Here is a 25,286-nt window from a genome sequence, read left to right on the forward strand (position 1 = left end):
TCTGTTACTGCTTGCATTTTCTTTGCCGCCAGCTCTTGAGGTTTGTCCTTCCTGCGTGCCTCTGCTTCGCCCAAAAGTCGAGCCTTGCTTGCTTTCACTCCTGACAAAGCTTCTTCATGCCTTGGATGCTTGATGTCTGCCACTGCATCCCAGAATTGCGGACAATCTGATTTAAAATGACCTTCCAAGTTACAAAAGGAACACCTCGGGCCAAATTTCGCAATTACTCCTCTCATGAAATCCTCATGATCCAACTCTGACGCATCTTCGTCCTCGAGGCTAAAGCCTATTGCTTTCATGCCTTGTTTGTAAGCTGGGCATGCTGACACTTGATGGTCTGTTGAACTGCAATTAGCACAAGAACGTCTCTTGTCCATATCATCCCTCGGTTTGTACCAATTGTTCCCTTGGTTAGCTGGTCCGTTGTTAAAATTGCCATAATTGTTCTTGTAATATCCAGATCTCGAAGGAGGTTTCAACAAAAGATACTCTTTTGATTTGAGCCTCAACTCCTCCGGTGTTGGCGCATTAGTTGATAGTGGTGTGTAATGCGTTGCTAGCATCGTACGAAGTTCATCATTTTTCACACCATCGATGAATTTTGAGGCTACGGCCAGGTTCATCCTTCGGTTTGACTCATCCGGTTGGCTGCGTCTTCTCAGCATTTCCAAATCATCGAGAAACTTGTCTATTGTTTCATCTTCTCGTTGCCTCCGTTTCTCGAAGCGCATCATCGCCTGGTGCCCCTGCACCCCTGATCCGAAACGGTTTAACAAGATTTCGAAGATTTTCTCAGCAGTGTCACGTTGATACTGTTTCTTAGCCATGACACAGTTCAGGGCTGTCCCTTCTAAGTTGCTGGTGAGCGCGCTGCATTCCTGTCTCTCCGACAAGTCCTCTTCCTCGAAATGCAGCTTCATTACCTCTATCCAGGTATCAATACAGCCATCAGATTCGTCCTTGTAGCATCTTGGCTTCTTAAAGACTCTTCTGGACTTTTCACTGCGTTCATTGGTTCTAGATAACCGCGTCAGGAATGTCTCCAAAGACCTGTTCAGGGGTTCAAATGCTGTGGCCATTGCCGTAGCATCCCTTGAGTGTCCCGCCTGAGTGTCCTCACACCTTGTCGAAGGCTCTGTGTGCGGTGCATCCCTGCAATCCGAATCACCATGAGCGTTTCCCGCTTGGCCCATGTGACTCCTCCTCGGGCTTGTATGCCCCATGTTGCCAGAATCGCTTCTCCCGGTCGCATGTGTGCTTTGCGTTGGTCGTTCGTTCGAGGTTTGTCTGTTCCCCGTTGAACTTGCTCTACTGTTCGGGCCCCATGCTGTATTACCCCTTGTGGCATAGCCTGATGAACTGCCCCTGCCTCTAGTGGATCCATTTGTCTTCCTCCTTTGATGTTCATTGAAGTTCACCCTCGGTTCCCTGCTGGGACCTCCCGAGTTCGGCTCTCCTTCTTTTGGTCCACTCTTGCTGCTTAGTAGCCCGTCCAACCTATCCATGATAGCCTGCGTTCGCCTCTCCATCATCGCGTCTATCTTTGTGTCAAGAGACCCAAGAGACTGCTCTTGCTGAATTCTTAACTTCTCCATGTCGGCTCTTAAGCGTAACTCCCTCTGTTCCGCCTCTCTTGTCATTCGCGACAAGTTCCTCGTCATATGTTCGTCCGTTCTTTCTTTCAAGCGTTTTTCGCTTCTGCCAACTTCTTGTCTGTTGCGGTTTATTTCTTCCCGCAGACTTTCTCTTTCAATGTGAACTGCTCTTTCCAGTTCACTCATCCTTATCGACATCTGTTCATTTTGTTCTCCTAAACTGCCCACTATGTTGTTTAAGGCTTCCTCTAGTGCTGCCCCGTTATCCATGAGTGGCGTCACTAGTGGTGGTGTAACTCTGTCGGTCCCAGGTAGCTTCGTGCTGGTAGAGATCCGGGCCTTGACTCTCTGTCTTGACGTTTTATCATTATTTATTTCAGGATCCGCTAACGCGTTGCCAAGCCCTCTGGTTCTACTCTCTTCAGGTTGTGGCTCCGAACTTGTCCTAATCGTGAAGTCCTTCGACTGGCCCGGCGTGTTTGCCTCTTTGCTTATCGTTGTCACTACACCAAATTTATCCATGGTTCCAGTCTCTCTTCCGACGTGTGCCTCACTCTCCTGGATCGAACTATTGAGACTGACTTGAGATCCAAAGTCCCCTTGCTCCTCTTCATCCTCTTCCTCCTGGGACTCCCCATCGTTTCCTGCTCCTCCTCCCATGCTGAATGGAAAGATGTTTCCGAAGGTGTTCTTCATTCTTTCTGAGAACGATGATGAGGTTGTTTGTTTTCCAGTTCCGCTTGCCATCATAGTGTTGTCTGTCGGAGATCTTCTAGTTGCCGTTACTTCAGTTGAGATGTCGGACAGTTCCGACATCTCCTCTCGATCCAACGTCCCGGTGGAAGTGGCAAAATCATGGCCTTGTTCTACCGGAGTAGATTCACTCGCCAGCCTTCTGCCTCTCCCTTCCAGTCCATTTACTCCCTGGTTGTCGTTCATGGTATGGTCCGTATTGACCTCCACTTCTAACAGTTCTCTTCGCTCTTCTGAGGTCTTTTGACTTCTCGTTTCAACCATTCTGCCTGAAACCGTCCCCTCTTTATCGGACCGGGTTCGCTTGATCCAATCCACAAAAGGATCGGTCATCGTTTTTCTTTGCTTTTCAGGTATGAATTTCCTAGAGCTATTACCTCGTTTTGGTATCCTTGACTTGTCTAAACTCATTCTTTATTTGTCACTTTCCTATGCCTACTCTTGACTCAATTGCTAGAGACCTTATAGTTTTATTAACAATAATAATGACACAACACAATAAATTTCACCAGATTCTATTAAATAGTGACCACGAATCCCTGTATGTTGTCAGAGTACAGTTTGTATGAAATTTATTCACACTAGCCGATTATCGGTCCAAAGATCTGGAAACTAGCACAATATGATGTTATCAGTCAATTTAAAAGATAGTGTAGTCACCACCCAATCAAGCACAGTTTAGGTTGATTTAAAATCAAAAACAAAAAAAATATATATTGACACAATATGAATGTATATATATGAAAAAAACGTATGTGTCTTGTACTCTTAGTCGGTCGCAGTACAATAGTCGAACCTGTCTTTTAAAGAAAAAGCTTTCCCTGCTTGGTGCTGCACCAAACAGACAAAACTTTGAAGGCAGTAATTTTCTCAAGTGGGCGTCTATTGCACCCACCGAGTACTGTGTTACCTATCTGCCTTCGGACTGCCCGAGCTAGACCTACTAAAATCCTCAGGGCAGTTACTTTTCCCAAAAACGTATCATGTTTCAATCCACACCAATGAGTCACGCTCTTTTTAATTTAGACTTAGTGTCGCGAATATCCGAGTTCGGACCTGTTTTGTATTATTCTGGTTCTTTTTGAGAGGCAAGTTACCAGTGCAGTCACTGATACCTAGCCTGTGTATTAATAACCTAATACCTCTCGCTTTTTAGTCTTTCTTTCGTTTACCTAAGTCCTTAATAAAATGATACCCCTCCGGATTTGCACAAATAGGACCCTTCCGGACTGTCAGAATATAGACCCCTCCGGATTGGGACCCCTCGGAATTAGCAACTATAAGACCCCTCCGGATTCGGACCCCTCCGGTTTTGTGGAAAGTAGACCCCTCCGGATTCGGACCCCTCTGACTTTGAAAAATTTCGACCCCTCCGGATTGGGAGCCCTTAGCTCTGTCAAAGTAGCTTTTTGTAGTTTTCTTAATTTCAGCTTATACCCCTCCGGATACGTTCTGCGTTGCTTTTATGCTGTTTGAATTAACTGGGAAGGGTATAGGGTCCTTTCCTAGACCCCTCCGGATTGAAGTTAAGGCACTTATTTGACAATTCACACTAACGGTGAAGGGTCTTATCACTTGCCTAACTTCGACTCTATTATGGTTGTCTTGTGCCTTCAGCCTTCCCTTTTTGTCTAGAACTGTCCTAAGTTACTTAGTTCAATCGCTATCAACTTTTGGTAGGGGTATAAGGGTTTTTCAGAAAAATTTATAAAACGTGAAGGGTGTACCCCTCCGAATTTGTGTAATTTGCTAAAAACAATCTCAAAAAATTTTCTCGCTCGCTTTTCCGAAAAATTTCTGATCCTATTAGTAAGCTCAGCTAATTTCTGATCTATTGGTACCAAGATCAACTCGATATGATCAGTAGTTCCAAAGTTATTAACCAAAACGTCTTTTTTCCGAACTCAAAAAATTTTCTCTCTTATAGGTTCCGCCTAACTTTTTCCGCAAATCTGGTCCTTTCGACCTAAAAAATATTGATCCGAGCTCAGAAGGCCTATACTCTTCTAGTTCAATGCAAAAGACCCAATCTAAAACGCTATTGTAGAAAAATTTTGCGAAAAACTATGCTACCTGGACCCCTCCGGATTGATGAATCCACCAAATCAAACACGTTATGTTCGATTTCTCTGCAACCCGGAAGGCTTTCGGGTAGCGGATTTTAAGACTTGTAGATTCACTAGTGGACGTTGTCCGAACAACTATTTTTACTGTCCTACCTCAAAAATTTCAAAAAATTTTCTAAATTTTTAGTGTTTCTTACTATCAAAAATTGGGAAAATTTGGTTTTTGGTACCAAACTAGTTCCAACCACTTCCGAACTAAAGTTAACCGGTTCTACTTATTACAGTAGTGCAGTTACGATGTAACACACTAACTTAGCGCTTTTTTCCGTTTCAAAAAATATCGATATCTCAAAAATCGCGACTTGTGGGGGGATCAAAATATCGCTATTTTGACCCTAAAAACCGGTCTGTTTTCGTTGTTTTTCACTGAAAAACGATATGTGACTATTAATATAGGCTATATGAATAATAATATTAGTAATACTATACCCCTCCGGGTTTGTTTATTATCCGAATTAAGGTGCTTAACTCGGATATTCGCAGTTCGGTGAAGGGTCACTACAGTGCAGCACTGTCGAGCCCCCCACAGATTACTATCTTACTTTTTGTACCAAAAGGGATACAAAACTTGTTAACGATACCCAACAGTCGATTGTTGTTGTCGTTGAGCCCCTTCTTGTTGCTCCTTGAACTGCTTGCCGGATCGGTCTTCACCCAAGACCCTTCCGAATTGAGCGCAAATCAGCTGACCCTTCCGGATTGAGCGCAATTTATCATTAACGTGCTTAAATGCTCAAATAACCCTACAGTACAAGCCTCACAAACGGGCTACAAAATTGATCGTAACGATCCTGACTGATATAAATGCCTGTAACAACAATATATCTATCAACAACAAACGGGGGGGTTGAATCACATCTTGTCTGGGGGGATGATTTCTACTGATTTTTTACTTTTTTTACTGTTTTTGGTTTTTTCGGTTATTTTTTATGTTTTTTGTTTTTCTTGGGTACTATACTACTTTTTGTTTGGTTTTGCTGATATCTTTAAGTGTTTTTGGTCACAAACCACTCAGGGGATGAGGGGTTCATGATTCCCCCCACCCTTCCTGGTTCGTGAATTTTCGGTCTTAACTAGGTTAAAAAACTATTCACGGTAATCCGGAAGGCTTCCGCGTTCCGAACTACCCTTCCGCCCCGGCAGTTTAGGCCTATTAAGGGCGTTAATGTGAGCATCCGCTCGGCGCGGAGTGCTCGTTAACGGTTCCGCCGGTCATGATGTTATGAAAGAATAACACCCAGGAGCGCCATAAAAACATACATGTAACATTCGCCCGGAAGATACATATCGACGGATAACAAAACTAAGTCTTAAGACGACTGGCTAGCGTCTAAACAGAGCTTTGCATGTTTTTCACCGTCTCTACCAAGCCAGTACTTTTCGGTGGTCTTTCTTACATCAGGCTGACAAAAACGTTACTGTTCTCCGGCTTCGACCAGAACGCTCAAATTAACTGAATTACATGCAAAAATAGTGAGCTCATGGCTGGGTCTCAGTATCCCCAGACCACGAGGTCACTCCTAAAAACAGGGCTACTACTTATCATATTACTATTGTTTTTGTTCAGTAGATAAAAATCATCATCTCCATCGAAGATGGATCAACCCTTTCCCCCAACTCCTAGCACCTCATCCTTGTCAAAACTAATCAAAATATCAGTTAAATTCAAGTCAGGACATGACAGGATGCTAAAAGTTTATGTGAGTTAATAAAAGTTTCTGTCCCGAGACCCTTCCGGATTCTTGAATCCGCCGAATCAAGCTCCTTACTCTTGATTTCTTGCTAATCCGGAAGGCTGGTTCTCACCCTTCACCGTTGTTGGCAACGGCCTTGCAACTATTGTAGCAGCACAATAGTTGCAACTCGGAGCGTTCTCTGCTATTCTGTAGTTCGTTGTCGTTTTCCAATCTCGATTTTCGTACTGTTCGCAATCGCAGATAAAAGTTGTTCTGTTTTTTACTCGCTTTTTTGTTAAAATGGCCGTTTCAGCATTTCTCAGAAATGTGACGTCATCATTCGAATTTTTAAAAATTTAAAATACTAGAATATTCTAGCCCTCACCGTTTGGCTAAACGTTCCAATAACGTCGCTAATCCTTCGAAATCATCAACTCGGAAGGCTTACTGCTCAAAATTCGAATCCTGCATAAATTGTATTTTGGCCATTCTGGTCGAATGTCACAAATAAATAAATTTATCAAAACACATCTTACACTAAAATGAACTAAAATAACATTGCTATTTTTCATATAAATTTAAAATTATTCCACCCAATCTTTCTATAGGCTGCCACTGTTTCATCTTCAAGGTACAGTTTATGAAAAAAACAACCAACCAAAACCCCACTCACATGTGCAAGTGGTGCTGAATTTAACTTGACACATGCGCTTCACTGTGCAAATGGTGGTTGCACACATATAAGACACAATGAAATTAGAGACACATTCGCCAACCTCATGAACGAGGTTTGCCATGACGTCGAGATTGAGCCGAAACTTCAGCCGTTGCAAGGCGAAAGCTTTATCAACAATTCAACTACAACAGAAGATGAGGCACGACTTGACATTAAGGCAAACGGACTCTGGGGTTCACGATTCAGCCGCTCGTTTTTTGATGTGAAAATTTTCAATCCCCATGCCAAAACATCGCGAAAACTGCATAAGGATGCATACAAATACCACGAAACGCTGAAGAGCTCCAAATATCAGCAAAGAATTTTAACCGTAGAGCAGAGAAGCTTCTGCCCGCTAATTTTTGGATGCACCAGTGGCGCTGCTCCAAGAGCCACGCGGACGATGCAGCGATTGGCCGAAAAACTAAGTGAAAAAAGACAAGAAAGCTATCCAGAATCTATAAACTACATAAGAACTAAAATAAGCTTCGCGCTTCTGAGGAGCTCTATACTTTGTAGAAGGGGGTGCAGATCGCTATGTAAAGTTCAATTTAGCGACAACTCCATAAGCGCTATTGTAGAGGAAGGACGACTAAGATAAATTAACATTACGACGATGCATTTAATGCTGATTTATGACTTCATCGCTGATATATATGCATTTTTACATCGCTGGTATGACCCTATCCAGCTTTTGCACTTACCGTAACTAAACGGAAGGGCCCCTTTTGTAATCTAGTTTTAATTTATCAAAAAATAAGATCTTTAGTCTGAATTCGAGAGTATAATATGTTCTAATTTATTGTTCCAATACTAATATGTGAAACGCGAACAACCCGTCATTGTGAACCACTTCGACGCAGATGAATTCTATTATTGATTACATAATTTATTATGTAATTACAGTTGATTAAATTTGATTGGTCAAAAATTTTAAAAGCAATTTTATAAAAAATTCTCATTTTTCAGATCTTTGATCGTTTTGTAAATATTGTAAAAAAAATTGAATCCTGATGATGCACAAACTGTGCGAAAACGTTTGAAGTAACATTTCAAAATTCTTACATTAGTATTAGCTCTAATCTCGTGAACACGCGGCCGCAAATCTATTGCACACATGGTTACCTTGTTCATGTACGCCAGGTCAAAGTTCAAAAAACTACTGATGGCCCTGACGGTCTGCCGTATTGGTTATACCGTGAAATCGCCCATAATGTAGCAGAGCCTTTGACGTACATTTTGAATCTGTCTTTATCAAGTACGGTTTTTCCTGAAACTTGGAAACTTGGTTGCATAAAGCCTATTCCGAAGTGCCCCCTTCCATCTGAGATTTCTGATTTGCGGCCTATCTGTCTGACTTCTATTATTGCTCGTGTGTTTGAGCGAATTGTATTTGACAGCTTTGTATCTAAGCGATATCATTCAACCCTGTCAGACGATCAGTTCGGTTTTCGAAAAGGTTCCTTAACTACGTGTGCGCTTATCAAGCTACTAAACGATGTTTACTGCCTCCGTTTAGAACAGGACTACGTTAGACTCATCACTCTTGATTTAAGCAAAGCGTTCGACTCTATTTCTCACCGTGCTATTATTTATGGATTTCATAAGCTCATTATAACCCCTTTCTATTGAACTGGTACAACAGATTTTTTTTCTGGTCGCATACACTCAACTTTTGTAAACGATCATTTATCTTGGGAACTAACTATCAGTCAAGGCGATCCGCAAGGGACAGTAAACTGACACCGCTTTTCAACAGTGGTACAAATGACGTATCAGTTGCATCTGACATTCCTGAAAGATGTTGTAGGCTTAGCAAATTCGCTGATGATTTAACCCCAGTTGTCGGAGGTCGCATAGGTGAACAATATTAATACGTGACGTTATTAATAATTAATGTACTCGAAGTCCAATTTAACTCCAAAAACTTGACGCTGAATCAAAAGAGTTTCTTTTATCGTTTAAAAAAGGTCAACGACCTAGAACTAGTCCTGATAACTGGAGTTGAACGTGTGACTTTGCGAAAGGTACTCGGTGTCATGTTTGACGAGAATCTGTCGTTCAAGGAGAACATTGCGTCAGTATCATGTCTGTTTTTTGGTGCGCCTCAAACGTCTGAACTATACAACAGAAGAGCTGAAATTACTTTATAATTCTTTGGTGATATCTCGATTATCTTACTGCGCGTCTGTTTGGGGTGGTACATATTCATATTTACAAGATCAAACAGACCGAGTTCAGAACAAAGCACTGTTTGTTGATATTATTGACAAAATTGAACCTATTCGCAAAATTATCTGCAAATCTGACCAGGCCTTGCTACGCGAAATAACCGAGACCGGGTATCTCCATCAGCTATATCTTCTCCTGCCACGCAGAACGAATTATGCCGCAGATACCCTGCGACCCAGAAACGCTGGAGTCATGAAGGCTAAATTGGAAAAAAAACACTCTGTATTTTCCCTTCGAGAGTTTTCACAGGAGTGGTCACTTAATTTGTAAATATGTATTGGTATTTTTATCCGATATTAAAAAAAGTTTTGTCGTTGTTTGTATGTTGATGTTAAACAGAAGGTCAGAAGTATCATAGTAACCGACGTTACTGTCAGGAGTCTCCTCATCACGTATTCCAGTCAAACCCTTGGAACTTTCTAGATACGGAAGTGATAGTGATAAAAGAAGATGACAAGGGTTGATGTCCTTACAATTAAAACCGATAAGAGTTACGTTTCTTCACTAAGAACACGCAACTCGACACGAGAAAAAAATAATATACAAGTGTTACAAATAAAAATATTTGTCGAAAGTTTTTTTGTTATTTATTGTTCCGAGTCGCAAGCGGCGTTCGCAATCTGTATTGCCAGGGAGATTCTTTGTTTTAAAAGCTACCTGCTCTGGGTTCCTCAGTGCATATGCTTAGGTTCTTACAAAGCTTGCTCAAAAAAACTTCTGTGCTGGGGCCGGCCGCACCCTGAATCTCAAAAACTAGCGGTTGAAAAAGATGCCCATCATCTACTAAGTCTTTATACTTGTAATTTTTTCGCTCTTACGCTTCAGCGGCAGCCGTACCAGGGTTACAAACAGACCCGGCACTAATCCTACTAGGAGCTGAGGAGTCTACTACCGTTAGATCCCACAAGAGCTGCTTATCAGCAGCCCATGGAACGAGCGTCAAACCGTGTGGTCGCTTTTGATCGGTCCTAGAGAGGTGTCGTGGTTCTAAAATCGACGGAATGTGAGAAGAAGATAAACTCTGCTTTACAAGGACAATCAGGTTTTAATGCCTAGAGAATCTCACTGCATTTTTGAGCAAAAAAAAAACCCTGCCAACCATCTTCGGTAACGTCTTTTCCGCACACGCATTTATGGCGTTCGCATATTTTGAGCGCTATCGAAGACCTATCGCAATTCTGAGTTGTTGGTTTGACTTGTTTAGTTTTAAACTTTTGCACGGGAAGAAGTTCAACCATTAGGAGCCAAATCTATCGTGGAACAGGTTGAATCTTTTTACGTCCGTTGGTTCGAGTAGCAAAAATCAAGTCTGCGATTTCCGTCCAATTTTTTGGATTTCATTTTCCGGAATCATTTCAATTTTTCCAAGTTCAAACCATTGTTTAAGCTTATCATCATAGGTTCCATCCACATTCTCCAAACCAAAAGTTTCTACTGCTGAGACTAAGAAAGCGGGTAAAGCTAGTAGACGAGCGGAAAAAACGCCCAAGCCACCTTTGGCTGCCGGGAGAGCTGCTTGGAAAAACTGCTTGCCTCCATTTTCACATTAATGACCTTGGATAACGATTTTCTTAGTATTATGTCGTAGCGTTCCAAAAAATCATGTTGCAAAAAAACAAGGGCTTGTATGCAAAAAAAAAAAAACTTAGGAGTTTTGACCTGCTAAAGCAATTTTTTAGAAGATAAAAACGATAATGAGCGTCTAGTTTGTCAATGTCATCCGACATTTTTTCAAGCTCCTTAATTTTTTCGTCGAGCAGTACTTTTTGGCAAAGTTCGACGATTAGAGATCCTCAAATGAGGAGTTCTTCTTTTGTTGTTTTTTGGGGCATATTTTCCGAAAGTGTGTTAAAATTGAATTACACTGTTTACTCGTAGTCGGTCCCGCAAGACAAATTTCGCACTTTTAAGTGTTCAAGCTCAGGCCGAAAATTTGTTCCGATTTCAGAATGTTTTTAAGGTCCCAGAGTACAACCTTATAAACGTCGGCTAAATTTCTATCATCTAAAAACCAGATGTTATTTTTGACTCCAACTGCTTGACTAGTGTCTGAATTGTTTCCACAAAAAGGGGTAGGGCTTCAAGATCACCTTGCTGAGCTCCCTCTTCTGACATTATGACAGAGCTTCCGTAATAAAGGTAACTAGATTTACTATAAGCGCAATGGGTATAATTATATAATTCGGGGCGATTTGAAAAAAGAACACCATTCAGCATTGTTTCTCTATTTAGAGAGTTAAAGGCATTCTCAAATCTAATTTAAAAGAACAGTGCATTTTGGATTGTAGTCGCGTTCAATTAGGTTTCGAAACGAGTGTGCAGCTATTTCGGCTCCTCGGTTAGTACCGCGTCCGACCTACCTGTACTTTTCCGAAAAAATTTTGTCACTCGGAGAGGGCCTTGTTTCCAGTGCATTTAGACGCGATACGTCACAGCATGTTGCCTTTGTCAATCGGTCTCAACCCTCTATCTATCTTTATGAGGGCGATAAGCTTTGCGCCAAAAAAGAAAAGTCTTAGGGGCTCGGGTGTTTTGCCATCTCCAATTAGGTTTATCAGCTTAGTATGCAATTTCAGAAAACTAAGTCCTGCACTGCCATTCGACTTACTAACAAGAAAAATCAATAAAAACATGAGAAACGATTTTATCAGGACCTGCTGCTGATCCGTTCGGAAAGGACATTATTGCTTTGTATAGGTCGAAAATCGGTTACGAAATAAAAAAAATATCTAAAATTTCTGGATTTGGAGCTGCAAATTTGGCTTGTTGAGGGTGCTCAGACAACAATTTTTGATAGTTATCAGTTAAAAAAGGAGCAATTTTGTCATCCAAAGCAGCGAGCCTTATCTCTCGCTTTATATTTCCTTCATTGAGCTTACTACTTATTAGCTTTTTTCTCTGCTCGAGGTCACTCAGAGACGGGCTTGAAAATTGGGGATGGGGTTTTTGGAAAGGACACGCCATACTCTTGAATTTTTTTATTCATCAAAGAGCTCATGCTTGTGGTCTGTTTGCGTCCACTTCTTTTCGGTTGCTCCAAAAAAACAAGAACGACGTTAAAAATGTTAGCCATTTTTTAACATCTTCTACATTGTAGAAGATGCCATTTTTTTTGTCCGACAGACTTTCCGCCAAGGGAACACGCGAGTCTTTTGGTACTCTCTTGAGTACTCGGACTTTTGAGATGGCTGTCTTAGCATAATTGTCTAGCACTAAATCATTACCTATTGTTGCAAAATTAACAGATTTTACATCAACGCATGCAGGACATTGAAACCATTGGGTTTTCTTAGAGTCGTTAAGAGAAATAATTACACAATTGATATGATACCAACTAACAAAACAATCAGATCCAATCCAGTTTATCCATCCTGAAGGTTTTTAGCAATATTTGCTTGAACACTCTTTGTTGTTTTTCCTCATCTTGACGCATCAAAAAAAAGGCTTTGACTGGACTTTGGGGACTGAACTAACCCATAATAAGCGGTTAGTGGGAATTTTTTAAATCAGCAAGTACAAAAAAAAACAAAAAACATTTAAATTTTTATTTAAATTTCAAATACGAACTCTAAAAATAAAAAACAAGAACAATCTCATCCGAGCTTAGTAGATCTAGCGGGGCACAACCAGACTCTTCAAGCCAGTTCCAGTTTCCCCTTCCCCACAGAAAGCCACTTGACAGACCTGTCTCTGAAATCCCTTAGAGGGCGCTCCACAAACAGGCACAAATATCAAGCAGAAAAAATCTATTTAATAAGTTTATCACAACAATAAGGCTAAATGCCTAATTGTTTATTAGATCTTCCAAAAACGTTTTTTCAAAATAATTAGTTTTATGTTGCTGTTTGAAGATGAGTTTTTTGTTCGATAAGGTTCACCTATTTGATTATTGGGACAAAAAATTGATATGGGCTGGTAATAGGTTTTTCAAATTTTTCAGAACTGGCATGACAATTTCCAATCTGGAAAAACATAATTGTCAGCATTTTACACAGTGGTTTCAAAGCTTCAACTCGTTTTCCAACCCCCTCCCTCCACCTCACACTACCATCAATTTTTTGGTGTAACGAATGGTTTTACAAGGTTATTTATGAACACCCTATACGTTTGGTACAGCCTAATCAGAGTGCATGTCAATTTTTATAACGATAGAACAATGTGAACAGTAGCTTTACTAAAAAAATAAAATCAACTGAATTGGGCCCTTTTGTAATGCGACGGTCCGTGCACCGATTGGATAGGGCCATACCAACGCCATGCAAATATATCAGCCAAATTTTTTTGAATAAATCAAGCCATTTTCAAAGCATTCAGAGAATTGTCAATCAAAATCTACCCTAATCTGGCCATGATTTAACCCCAGTTGTCGGAGGTCGCATAGGTGAACAATATTAATACGTGACGTTATTAATAATTAATGTACTCGAAGTCCAATTTAACTCCAAAAACTTGACGCTGAATCAAAAGAGTTTCTTTTATCGTTTAAAAAAGGTCAACGACCTAGAACTAGTCCTGATAACTGGAGTTGAACGTGTGACTTTGCGAAAGGTACTCGGTGTCATGTTTGACGAGAATCTGTCGTTCAAGGAGAACATTGCGTCAGTATCATGTCTGTTTTTTGGTGCGCCTCAAACGTCTGAACTATACAACAGAAGAGCTGAAATTACTTTATAATTCTTTGGTGATATCTCGATTATCTTACTGCGCGTCTGTTTGGGGTGGTACATATTCATATTTACAAGATCAAACAGACCGAGTTCAGAACAAAGCACTGTTTGTTGATATTATTGACAAAATTGAACCTATTCGCAAAATTATCTGCAAATCTGACCAGGCCTTGCTACGCAAAATAACCGAGACCGGGTATCTCCATCAGCTATATCTTCTCCTGCCACGCAGAACGAATTATGCCGCAGATACCCTGCGACCCAGAAACGCTGGAGTCATGAAGGCTAAATTGGAAAAAAAACACTCTGTATTTTCCCTTCGAGAGTTTTCACAGGAGTGGTCACTTAATTTGTAAATATGTATTGGAATTTTTATCCGATATTAATAAAAGTTTTGTTGTTGTTTGTATGTTGATGTTAAACAGAAGGTCAGAAGTATCATAGTAACCGACGTTACTGTCAGGAGTCTCCTCATCACGTATTCCAGTCAAACCCTTGGAACTTTCTAGATACGGAAGTGATAGTGATAAAAGAAGATGACAAGGGTTGATGTCCTTACAATTAAAACCGATAAGAGTTACGTTTCTTCACTAAGAACACGCAACTCGACACGAGAAAAAATAATATACAAGTGTTACAAATAAAAATATTTGTCGAAAGTTTTTTTGTTATTTATTGTTCCGAGTCGCAAGCGGCGTTCGCAATCTGTATTGCCAGGGAGATTCTTTGTTTTAAAAGCTACCTGCTCTGGGTTCCTCAGTGCATATGCTTAGGTTCTTACAAAGCTTGTTTATTAGATCTTCCAAAAACGTTTTTTCAAAATAATTAGTTTTATGTTGCTGTTTGAAGATGAGTTTTTTGTTCGATAAGGTTCACCTATTTGATTATTGGGACAAAAAATTGATATGGGCTGGTAATAGGTTTTTCAAATTTTTCAGAACTGGCATGACAATTTCCAATCTGGAAAAACATAATTGTCAGCATTTTACACAGTGGTTTCAAAGCTTCAACTCGTTTTCCAACCCCCTCCCTCCACCTCACACTACCATCAATTTTTTGGTGTAACGAATGGTTTTACAAGGTTATTTATGAACACCCTATACGTTTGGTACAGCCTAATCAGAGTGCATGTCAATTTTTATAACGATAGAACATTGTGAACAGTAGCTTTACTAAAAAAATAAAATCAACTGAATTGGGCCCTTTTGTAATGCGACGGTCCGTGCACCGATTGGATAGGGCCATACCAACGCCATGCAAATATATCAGCCAAATTTTTTTGAATAAATCAAGCCATTTTCAAAGCATTCAGAGAATTGTCAATCAAAATCTACCCTATTCGATTATAGCACACATGAAATTGTCTTTGTTGGATGTATTTTGAAGTTTTTTGCACCCTCTGAGGCAGATGATTGCACTCCTCAGAAGTGCAAATCTTAATTTTGATCTTTAAAATTTATTGTGTCCGAGTATGATTCGTTCGGTTTTTCGCAAAGTTTCTCTGTTAGTTTCTGGACGGTTTTCGTAGAGCCTGGTGCAGCTCCTACCAGTACACGCAAAAACTAATGAAACCAAGCTGCTGTGTTCCACATCCAGAATTCTTTGTTGTTATTTTAATGTTTTGACACTCTTATAATATTTGTAAGCGTCAGATATAGTCAAGGGCAGGATTCAGCATGGGAAAAAATTTTTACACCGAACTGAAAAAGGTTGGACTGGGTCGGCCTCCCCAGAGTCCAATTGCCTTGATTTCAAGTCGAACGTCATAGTTTGTGTTGGTTGTTTTAGTGAATGCTTTGGCTTTCGAACGGTTGAAATTTCGGCTCTTTTTCAACATCATGGCACACTTGGTCCTGGAGTGTCGCAGGTGTATCACGAAATTCAATATGTCTTTGGTGAGTGTATCCATTTTTGGGGTAGTTTAGAGAGAGCGCCAGTAAGAACGGTTCTCAACATGCGTGTGTATGTGAGGTTTTTAGTGGTTCCCATCCATATCTCAGATTTAAGCATTCTTTAAACCCTGATTTGTTGAGGAAAAAATTGTGATTTTTTATTAATAGCACGTGCAGCCAGTTTGATATTCCTTGATGTGATGATAGAATTCTTGTCAGGTTTTTTTTCTGATGAGAATTTTTTTTACATTTTAGCCTTTTTTGTGAGTGTCGAGTTTTGATGTCTCTATTTATCAGAGTTTGTTCCGGTTCAGCTATTTCTGTATCACTGTTTTCTAACGGATCAAAAATTGCTCGTGACCAGTCATAATTTCAGGAAAAGTCCGTGTTACTGAGGAAGTCCAATGCTCCCAGGCATTGTGATAGTGCGATCTTCATCATTTATATGGTTTTTACCAGTATTACAAGGAAGTAGCTGCTGTCTCACTTTTTTTTCAATTTCATCGATTTTCTTAAATGGTTCGGGAGTTGTTCTGGATTTGGAGCTGCAAATTTGGCTTGTTGAGGGTGCTCAGACCACAATTTTTGATAGTTATTAGTTAAAAAAGGAGCAATTTTGTCATCCAGAAGCAGCGAGCCTTATCCCTCGCTTTGTATTTCCTTCATTGAGCTTACTACTTATTAGCTTTTTTCTCTGCTCGAGGTCACTCAGAGACGGGCTTGAAAATTGGGGATGGGGTTTTTGGAAAGGACACGCCATACTCTTGAATTTTTTTATTCATCAAAGAGCTCATGCTTGTGGTCTGTTTGCGTCCACTTCTTTTCGGTTGCTCCAAAAAAACAAGAACGACGTTAAAAATGTTAGCCATTTTTTAACATCTTCTACATTGTAGAAGATGCCATTTTTTTTGTCCGACAGACTTTCCGCCAAGGGAACACGCGAGTCTTTTGGTACTCTCTTGAGTACTCGGACTTTTGAGATGGCTGTCTTAGCATAATTGTCTAGCACTAAATCATTACCTATTGTTGCAAAATTAACAGATTTTACATCAACGCATGCAGGACATTGAAACCATTGGGTTTTCTTAGAGTCGTTAAGAGAAATAATTACACAATTGATATGATACCAACTAACAAAACAATCAGATCCAATCCAGTTTATCCATCCTGAAGGTTTTTAGCAATATTTGCTTGAACACTCTTTGTTGTTTTTCCTCATCTTGACGCATCATAAAGGTAAAAAAAGGCTTTGACTGGACTTTGGGGACTGAACTAACCCATAATAAGCGGTTAGTGGGAATTTTTTAAATCAGCAAGTACAAAAAAAAAAAAAAACATTTAAATTTTTATTTAAATTTCAAATACGAACTCTAAAAATAAAAAACAAGAACAATCTCATCCGAGCTTAGTAGATCTAGCGGTGCACAACCAGACTCTTCAAGCCAGTTCCAGTTTCCCCTTTCCCCACAGAAAGCCACTTGACAGACCTGTCTCTGAAATCCCTTAGAGGGCGCTCCACAAACAGGCACAAATATCAAGCAGAAAAAATCTATTTATTAAGTTTATCACAACAATAAGGCTAAATGCCTAATTGTTTATTAGATCTCCCAAAAACGTTTTTTCAAAATAATTAGTTTTATGTTGCTGTTTGAAGATGAGTTTTTTGTTCGATAAGGTTCACCTATTTGATTATTGGGACAAAAAATTGATTTGGGCTGGTAATAGGTTTTTCGAATTTTCCAGAACTGGCATGACAATTTCCAATCTGGAAAAACCTAATTGTCAGCATTTTACACAGTGGTTTCAAAGTTTCAACTCGTTTTTCAACCCCCTCCCTCCACCTCACACTACCATCAATTTTTTGGTGTAACGAGTGGTTTTACAAGGTTATTTATGGACACCCTATACGTTTGGTACAGCCTAATCAGAGTGCATGTCAATTTTTATAACGATAGAACAATGTGAACAGTAGCTTTACTAAAAAAAATATAATCAACTGAATTGGGCCCTTTTGTAATGCGACGGTCCGTGCACCGATTGGATAGGGCCATACCAACGCTATGCAAATACATCAGCCAAATTTTTTTGAATAAATCAAGCCATTTTCAAAGCATCCAGAGAATTGTCAATCAAAATCTACCCTATTCGATTATAGCACACATGAAATTGTCTTTGTTGGATGTATTTTGAAGTTTTTTGCACCCTCTGAGGCAGACAGAGGATTGCACTCCTCAGAAGTGCAAATCTTAATTTTGATCTTTAAAGTTTATTGTGTCCGAGTATGATTCGTTCGGCTTTTCGCAAAGTTTCTCTGTTAGTTTTTGGACGGTTTTCGTAGAGCCTGGTGCAGCTCCTACCGGTACACGCAAAAACTAATGAAACGAAGCTGCTGTGTTCCACATCCAGAATTCTTTGTTGTTGTTTTAATGTTTTGACACTCTCATAATATTTGTAAGCGTCAGATATAGTCAAGGGCAGGATTCAGCATGGGAGTTAAAAATTTTTACACCAAACTGAAAAAGGTTGGACTGGGTCGGCCTCCCCAGAGTCCAATTGCCTTGATTTCAAGTCGAACGTCATAGTTTGTGTTGGTTGTTTTAGTGAATGCTTTGTCTTTCGAACGATTGAAATTTCGGCTCTTTTTTAACATCATGGCACACTTGGTCCTGGAGTGTCGCAGGTGTACCACGAAATTCAATATGTCTTTGGTGAGTGTATCCATTTTTGGGGTAGTTTAGAGAGAGCGCCAGTAAGAACGGTTCTCAACATGCGTGTGTATGTGAGGTGTTTAGTGGTTCCCACCCATATATCAGATTTAAGCATGCTTTAAACCCTGATTTGTTGAGGGAAAAATTGTGATTTTTTATTAATAGCACGTTCAGCCAGTTCGATGCTCCTTGATGTGATGATAGAATTCTTGTCAGGTTTTTTTTCTGATGAGAATTTTTTTTTTACATTTTACCCTTTTTTGTGAGTGTCGAGTTTTGATGTCTCTATTTATCAGAGTTTGTTCCGGTTCAGCTATTTCTGTATCACTGTTTTCTAACGGATCAGAAAGGGCTCGTGACTAGTCATAATTTCAGGAAAAGTCCGTGTTACTGAGGAAGTCCAATGCTCCCAGGCATTGTGATAGTGCGATCTTCATCATTTATATGGTTTTTACCAGTATTACTAGGAAGTAGCTGCTGTCTCACTTTTTTCTCAATTTCATCGATTTTCTTAAATGGTTCGGGAGTTGTTCTGGATAGAACGCTTAAATTTTTAAAATCCCTTTTTGTAGCAGGAGCACGCATTTTGTGGTGATGTTTTGGCTACTTCAACTTCGCTTTCCATGTTTTTATCGCATGCTGATAATGTTCCTATAAACCGATCCAAGGACTCTAAAACCGTCTATCATTCTAACATTTGAGCCTTCGAACACTTATATGGCGCTTGCACGACGGTTTTTTTTCTAGAGTTGACACGTGGAAGGCTTCACATCGTGGCCGAAAGCCTTTCCGTCCATATCCAGGTTGCCGAGTATTGCGCAGAGACTCTTAGGATCATCTACAGCGCTTCCGTCATCTGCGTACTGTTTTTGGGTGACGTTTGGTTTTTGCAGGAGCTTGATCAGTGGGACTATCTCAATTAGGTAAAGAGTAATTGCGAGGAGATAACTTTTCGTCGTGCCTTCGGTAGATGTCAAAATCGTGTTATTGACATATAAATTTGAAGGATGTTTATATGAGTTGGCCAGCGCATGTTGTAGTACCGGAGAAAGGATTTTTACAATTTAGGAGCAAGTTTTCTATTGAGCGAGTTGAAGGCATTTTCTTTATCAATGAGTAGTATGGCATCCATTTCCGGTTTCTCAAACTCATTCCTCGAGCTGTTGATAGCATATTCGATTCCACACATCTGGCCCAAGCAGAGAGGGAAATTTTTCCCGAGACTTTCAAGGTCTGATTTTATACATTGGAAGGTTGTTTTGCCAATTATTTGTCTCCGAACCTTGCCTATACCAATGAGATTTTGTCCAGATTGGGGAAAACAATTCGAATTTTGGAGTGGGAAAATATATTTATAAGGCAGAACAAAAAATTATTTGGCGCACCATGTTTTCTATCAATAAAGTGAATATTTGCAGAGTGAATAGTTTTGGAGACAAGAAGCACATTTAGGTTAAGCTTATGAAATATCAAATTTATTAAAAAAACTCCAACCATTAGCTAAGTCTGAAACCGTAGATTAGTTATTATTAAAGCCGGGTTCAGTAGAAAAAGGGTAAGCGAGAAAACTGTTCGCACTACCTCTATATTGGAAATTTTAGGAAAACTAGAACCCAAGAAACTTGTGATTTCGGGTGAAACTTGTGCCCTGGAAAAATTATATGGGAGAACAATAACATCAGAAGCAAGGTTGCCGCACGTAGGTTTTTTACAAGCAGTAATGACATAACAACCTTCCTGGCTACTGATGATTGACAAAATCACACTGAGAATGTTGCAAGAATGAGTGGGATATCACCGCCGCGCAAAAAGTGTTCACGACAAAGAAGGTCTAAAAAATGTCTGCCATCGTTAAAACCAAATTTTTGATTGAACTAATATCAAAGTGGTTCACAGAAGTAGTGGACTTGAATCGAACAGGCATCTTAACATTAGGTTTCGGAAGCATCGTAGATTTTACTACCGTCGACTAACATCTAAAACCGTGTGGAGGCAAGATTTGAACTCATAGTTAACTTAAAATAGCATTGCTCACTTCACCAGTAATTTTAAGTTAGCAATGTTGGAAGCGCTGCCTAATCGCAAAAAGCAGCCAGTACTCAACACACTTAACAAATTTAGGAGCAAGGAGCTGCCTGTGAAACTAAATGTACAAACTCACAAACCCGTTTGTATTTTCATTCGATTTGATTTGTAAACAAGAAGTGTTTACCAAATCTAAACAAATAAAAAATGAAACGGTCCGTAAATAAGTTTAAACAAAAATGGTCATCTAACAGAAAAATATCTATTGATTTTTGACAATTACAAAAAACTAAATCTATCAATCATGTTCTTGTAAAATTAAAATTTGCTTCAAAAAATTATATTTTTAAATCTAATCTTGCTAAAAATCCAATACCTTCAATTACTTTCATTGTTTTTTGCCTAAAAAAATTTCGATATGACCCAAAATTTTTGTTCCGAAGGGTAAACCCATTTGTCTTCTCTGGGGCTTTAGGACGCACTGGGAATAGTTTAAACATCTCTTTCTGTCGACAGAGGACCTGTTTGACCGGATGCTGGCAGCTGATTTGGAAGCGGCATCATGCTCCAGGTATCAAGAGAATTCAATTGTCTCGTCCACCACGCAGCTGAATTAGATAGAACCTCTTTCGGAGACTGATCAGACAAAAACCAATGGGACAAGAAGCTTTATTTTCACTACCCGAACCAATTGAGTTTGAATGTGATTTGCCCGAAGCACCACTCATTGCTAACTTTGCAAAAGAGGAGGAAAATCACATGAATTAGCTTAAAGAAGAAAAAGAAATACTTTATCCAATAAAAATCGAAGAAATTGAAATGTATGAACATTTGCTAAAACAAGAATAAGTTTTTTTTATCAAATAACATCTTACAATAAATTGAATTAAATGAACAATCCTATTTGTTTTTTAAATTTAAAATTATTCCACCCAATCTTTCTATAGACTGCCACTGTTTCATATTCAAGGTACATTTATGAAAGAAAATTTTTTTTTAGTCTGAACTCGCGAGTATATATCATGTTCTTGTATATTGTTCCAATTTCGTAGATCTCTCATAAAAATTAATTTTTCAAAAAATTTAGTTTTTTGTTGCTGTTTCAAGATGAAATTTTGGTTCGATAGGGTTCACTTATTTGATTATTAGGACAATCCAGATTGAAATAGGCTGGTAATGAGTTTTTCGAATTTTCCAGGAAGGGCATGGCAATTTCCAATCTGGAAAAACATCATTGGCAACAGTTTACACAGAGAAGCCAATAGTCAATACACGCAACGAGTTAAGAAGCAGGGAGCTACCTAGGAAATTGTATTTTCAAATTTAATTTTTTTTTGTATTTTCAACCGATTTGATTTGTAAGCAAGGAGTTTTTAACCAAACACAAAATCAAATGGCCGGTAAATAAGTTTAAGCAATATTGGTCAACTAAGATAATAAATCAATTGATTTTTGACAATTACAAAAAACTAAATCTATCAATCATGTTTTTGTAAATTTAAAAATTGATTCTACAAATTAAACTTTGCTTATCTAACCGTAATAAAATTCTGTTACCTTCATTTATTTTGATTGTTTATTGATTTTAAAAATTTCGATATGTCCCAATTTCCGTTAAGGGAACATGTCGTTTCTCCATTTCCATTTTTTTAAAACCAAACAGTAATTTCAGTGACAGAAACACTGTCAAACTGTAAACAATAAAACTATACTCCAAACTTGATTATTTTTTTTGAAACAAAAGTTAAACAAAACTGAAATGAAAATTTGATAAGTTTCTTAAATTTAAAACTAGACAAGTTATAAAGTTTTAAAAAATACAGAAACCTAAATTAGGTTAATCAACTTTGATTAATAATGACAATTAATCCAGTTTTGCAAAAAAGGTTGTTTTTAAAAACTGTTACCTGCTCATTAAATGTCTCAGATATTTTTATGATCAATAATAATAAGTTTGTAAATATTTACTTTTTTTGAGGCTGATGATGTGACAAAATTGCAAAACCATTGGAGTATTTTCGTTTTGATTCGTTATTTTTCGATTTAAAAAATTGCGTCAGAAAATGTCGTAGCAATTAGCAAAAGTTTTAAGCCAGCGCCGCCTCAATTAAGAACCAATAAGACGTTTACATACAAAAGTACATGATTTTGTGCAGAATTTTTTTATGTTAATCAAATTGTCAATGTTATGGTTTTTTTATTACATTTTACAATCTAATCTTGTTTTTTTTTTGTTTTATTTAATACATTTTAACATCTAGTTTTCTACAAGTTTAGAAAATAGAAAAACTGCAGAAAATAGGGTTTTTTCAAACCTTGTGAATGCTATTCTGAGGGCTATCACTCATCATAAACAACCAATTTTGGGAGATCTTCAAATTTTTTTCCTAATTACCAACCCCCTACACACAGATGAAGACTTTTTTGTGGAATGATACTATCAGCATTTCGATCACTACCCACAGATCTAAAAATTACCGACCATTTGTGCCTCCTGAATAAAACTAAAAGCAAAGAGTGAGCAAATCAGCGCGATGGTGAATTAAATGGAAAAAGCATGCCCGATATCGAAAAAACATTGAAGAGTTAGGGATAATTTGTGATTCGCATCAAACATTACCTTGTATCAAAGAGGATGTGACAGCTTCAGCCAGGGCTGCTAAAAATCATCCGGAGCTTCCTCAAAATAGGTCCTGCAGTTGAAGTCGCTCAGGCTGGTAGTGGAGAACCAGAGCAAAATAACATGACTGATCGGGAAGACAAGATCAACAAAGAACAGCTAGATAAGATGACAGAAGAGGAGAGTAATCAAGTTGAATTTACTCAAAATTTTGGTTTTGAATACCAGTTTCCTTTGAGTATTTTTGAAAAGTTGCCCAGAAACCAAAAATGTACACGACATTTTGTAACTCAGGGTACGCGATGATGTTTTTGAGGATGATGCGGTCCACATTTTCAGTGAATTTTTTTTCAAAAATAAAAAAAAATCGGCTACCAGCAGCCCAAACAAGGAAATCATGAATATTCACCCCAAGACCTATGCTTGTAGTGCAGCATCGGGACAACGCAAGTCAGATGTTTGCAAATATGGTGCGGAGCATAAACAATTCAATCAGTTTTTAACACCAAAAGATGAAATTTCATCATCTTTTTTTTGCGAACCAGAATCAAATGAGTTATAAAAGTTTTCAATTTGTGATATAAATTCACCTGTGATTCGACATCTCACCACTAGGACAGAAGAAAACCCGAGATAGGACATATCCGAGGTCATGTCATTACCTGGTGCAGATTGGAAATGAGAGTACGAGCGCATGATTGTCATAGGAGATTGTAGATGATTAGCATGGGAGCTAACAATAGTTTTAGGCTAACGGCAATTGAAGTAATTCGAATCTCAAGAAAGAGACCGAGACGAAGCATGGGCAACAAAAAATACTTGTTCGCAAGGATGGTGCCTCGTGGTTGCAAGGTAATAAACTTCAAAGTTCTCTACCTTCCATAATACGATGGGTATTTTCAACGCTAGTGATAGGCTCGTAAAAATGAATGTCCTAAACTCAAAACTAATTTCGATAAAACAAAATTTTCGACAAAGATTGCTCGAAAACGAAAGAATGATTTTGGAACTCCAGGTAACACATGGACGGACACCTTTGGATGAAGTGATTCATAATTTTAGCAAAAATTACTCAAAAAAAGAAATACTTAAGACTAGGACTGACGAGAAGATTATTATGCTTAATTGTCGTCGGATATTGTAGACTGAGCTAACACAAGCCTCAAGCTACTGACATTGGAAACACTTCAAATCTGAAGGAAAAGACCGAGAAGAAACACAAATATTATAGTTCCGAAATCCAAAATTCGACTCAAAAGAAAAACTAATAAAATGTTTTATTAATCGAGGATGAAAAACAAAACAGAAAAAAGAATGTCTTAAATTTTATATCTTTTGATAAATTTCATTTCTATAAATAAAATCATTGCAGAAAAACTGATAACGGATTTTCAAAGTCACGGTTCTCAAAAACAATTCTCGTTAAGCATGAGTTCGAAAAATTCAGCTAAAATTGGATTTGAGAAATTTAGGGCAATTGTCAAGAAGAAAAAAGTATAAACTGATATTACAAAAAGTCCAATCGTTCATAAATCAATGAAGATTTCGGTTAAGTTAAAAAACAATGAACTCTTTAGGACATACTTTTCTATTTTCTGCAAAGTTAGGTTGCTTTGAAAATAAAAAGCATCAAAAATCCATTGAAAAAAAACAGTCACCACAGAGAAAGTGACATTTGGGAGGAACGATAAATCGGTAAGGTGTTTTATGTTATTGATCTGCTTAAGTGAGTGGATGAAAAATGGTCAAAATGTGCAAAGAATCTAATTTGTGGCAATTTTAGCAACTCATCATTTTTTAGCAGACATCGATGTTTTTCTAAAACAGCGAAAACCAACGAAAACAGTGGGGGAAGCTTTATGTAACATAGAAAGCGCAGCAACAGCCTATACAGAGAAAGTATGTCATACAACATAAAATAACATTGGATCACTTGTTTTTGTTATTTTTTCACAAGAGAATTTTTAAATAAGGAAGAAAAAACTTGATGAAGTAAGCCAGGTATTGTTTTCAAGCTTTGCTCATTTTTTTTTCAAACCAGAGGCACTTGCTGTCGAGATAATACGAAAATAAAGAACAATTTGTTGCATTTTTTGGCCATGATCAAATAAAACGAGATAAGTGGGTAAAAATTTTTTAGAATAAGGTCAAAGAATGGACATTCTAATTGTTAGTAAACTTAAGCTGGAAACACAAGGCTGAGAAACGCCTAAAATCTGTTGTATCACCTCTAGGCAACTCGCTTGCTAAATTTTTTGACAAGATTGATTGATAGAG

General features: G+C 38.5%; 2 protein-coding genes across 2 annotated transcripts in view; both read right to left on the minus strand.

Moving 5' to 3' along the window:
• The window catches only part of LOC134855194 (dnaJ homolog subfamily C member 10-like), a 434,156-nt gene extending 421,296 nt beyond the window's left edge, over positions 1-12,860 (minus strand). Inside the window, exon 1 of the mRNA XM_063871639.1 lies at positions 12,843-12,860. The gene's annotated coding sequence lies outside the window, so the exon portion shown is untranslated. The remainder of the gene's footprint in view (positions 1-12,842) is intronic.
• The window catches only part of LOC134855193 (dnaJ homolog subfamily B member 9-like), a 427,207-nt gene extending 414,340 nt beyond the window's left edge, over positions 1-12,867 (minus strand). The window contains exon 1 of the mRNA XM_063871638.1: positions 12,841-12,867. The gene's annotated coding sequence lies outside the window, so the exon portion shown is untranslated. The remainder of the gene's footprint in view (positions 1-12,840) is intronic.
• Between the last annotated feature and the right edge of the window lie 12,419 nt (positions 12,868-25,286).

Source organism: Symsagittifera roscoffensis, chromosome 10 (assembly GCF_963678635.1).
Source record: "Symsagittifera roscoffensis chromosome 10, txSymRosc1.1, whole genome shotgun sequence".
Lineage (NCBI taxonomy): Eukaryota > Metazoa > Xenacoelomorpha > Acoela > Convolutidae > Symsagittifera > Symsagittifera roscoffensis.